This window comes from Lactuca virosa, chromosome 3, assembly GCF_052849685.1.
Source record: "Lactuca virosa cultivar CGN04683 chromosome 3, Lactuca_virosa_CGN04683_v6, whole genome shotgun sequence".
NCBI classification, from domain to species: domain Eukaryota; kingdom Viridiplantae; phylum Streptophyta; class Magnoliopsida; order Asterales; family Asteraceae; genus Lactuca; species Lactuca virosa.
The window spans coordinates 125930822-125932885 of NC_136428.1; positions in this window are offsets into that span (position 1 = coordinate 125930822).

Here is a 2064-nt window from a genome sequence, read left to right on the forward strand (position 1 = left end):
ATAAGGTTTTCAACCCACAATAATACAATTATTTAATTATCAAACAATCAATCCAATTTACCCACCCCCATTATATTCCTTTATTTCATAAAGTTTTACCCTAAGAACCGATTACCCTTCTCCCATTCATTCCTAAGAATTGCCCTAAGGAATTGGCACAAAGTCTAGTGTTGCCATGGTCCTTAGATTACCTCTGGTGAACACGCAGTTCAAATAATTAATGAACACCCAGTTCAAGAACACCCATTGAACACACTCCGTTCAATAATACCTAATGAACACCTAGTTCAAAAACACCTAATGAACACTTAGTTCAAAAACACCTAATGAACACTTAGTTCAAATATCTCTGGCGAACACATAGTTCAAAACATCTAGTGAACACTTAGTTCAAATATCCATGGTGAACTCAATCACCTAAGGAACACAGAGTACGAAAGCTCTTAGTTCAAACCACGTGATAATAATGTATATCTCGATCCTGCAAAACCACTAATATTACATATAAATCATATTTCTAAAACAATCTATCTCATCCCGTCGATCCCCACACACTGACCCTATACAATGATCTTACGAGATCTAGCCTAAGGAATCGATATGAACAACAACTGACGAAGGTGCTTCGGAAATTCCCTGGCAGCAAACGAGGATCAATAAAGACATCAAATGAGGGGAATGGAATAAGTTTCACCACGAACCTTTGTTCGTAAAAGAAAGAACCACAAGACAATTAAGTCAGGGGTAGTTATCTAGATAACAATGCCTAGGCGTGGTCCGACTATCATGAGGTATTATACCTCCAGACTCTCCCTATCCAACATCGAACTTTGCCTAGCAGTGGCCTGAATACATGAGGTATTTCACCCCCAGACGCACCCTATCCAGCAATATAACACCAGACATACCTAGCAGTGGTCTATTACCGATACACTTTATTAGGTAGTCTACGAAGTTCCCTTAATTACTTCATGAAAGAAAACGCTGACATATGAAGCTCGGTTGATCACTTCATAAAAGAAACGCTGACATATGAAGCTCGGTTGATCACTTCATAAAAGAAACGCTGACTCCAAAGCTCTCTCAAAATAAAAGTATGGGGAAATACTACTAGAGTACTCCCGTACGCTCCCGTAACCGACACACAACATTGTCAAAAAGACTTTGTACATGATAGTACTTCTGGCACATTATAGTACTCTGGTATGCGAAAGTCTCGTACCCAAGAACATAATAGTACCCTGGCACAAGCAGCACCCAAGACACAGAGCTTTGAAAAGGACTTCGTACATAAAAATGTACTTCTGTACGTAGGACGTACTCCACCAATCATCAATCTCACCCCACACGTACTCTTAATAAGAGACTACCCAAAGTCCAATCTTAATTGAACAAAAACATCCCTATTTAAGTCTTAACCCATCACTAGGCAAGCCTACAATGCCTATAATCAATTTTTGATACTATTTCCGTATAGGCAACGCCAACTAGTGTATACTTAACACAAGGTTTTAAGTAATAATATCATATATACACATCTTAACACATATTGAACCATATCTGATTCGCACGTTGTATATTATCAAATATATCTAACACGTATTTTGGACAATAACAAATACTTCACATACATATGTATTTTTAAGTAATAATATCATATATACACATCTTAACACATATTGAACCATATCTGATTCGCACGTTGTATATTATCAAATATATCTAACACGTATTTTGGACAATAACAAATACTTCACATACATATGTATATTTCAGACTTTAATCAATACTCCTGATCTGATCCATACATTCAGATCTAAAACGAGTTTATCTCTTTATCCTTTTATCGCATGGTCCAACCCATCTTTTATCACCTACCAACAACCTCATCTACCCATGTTCTACCCAACATATTTTTAGATACAAAATACAAATATAGTTTAACTCATTAAAACTTATATAATTCATCCATTCCACAATCATCTCAAATAAACAACAATATATTATACACATAGCACGTATTTCATAGCGAATACTTAATATTTATGTGTTAGAAGAAAGTGA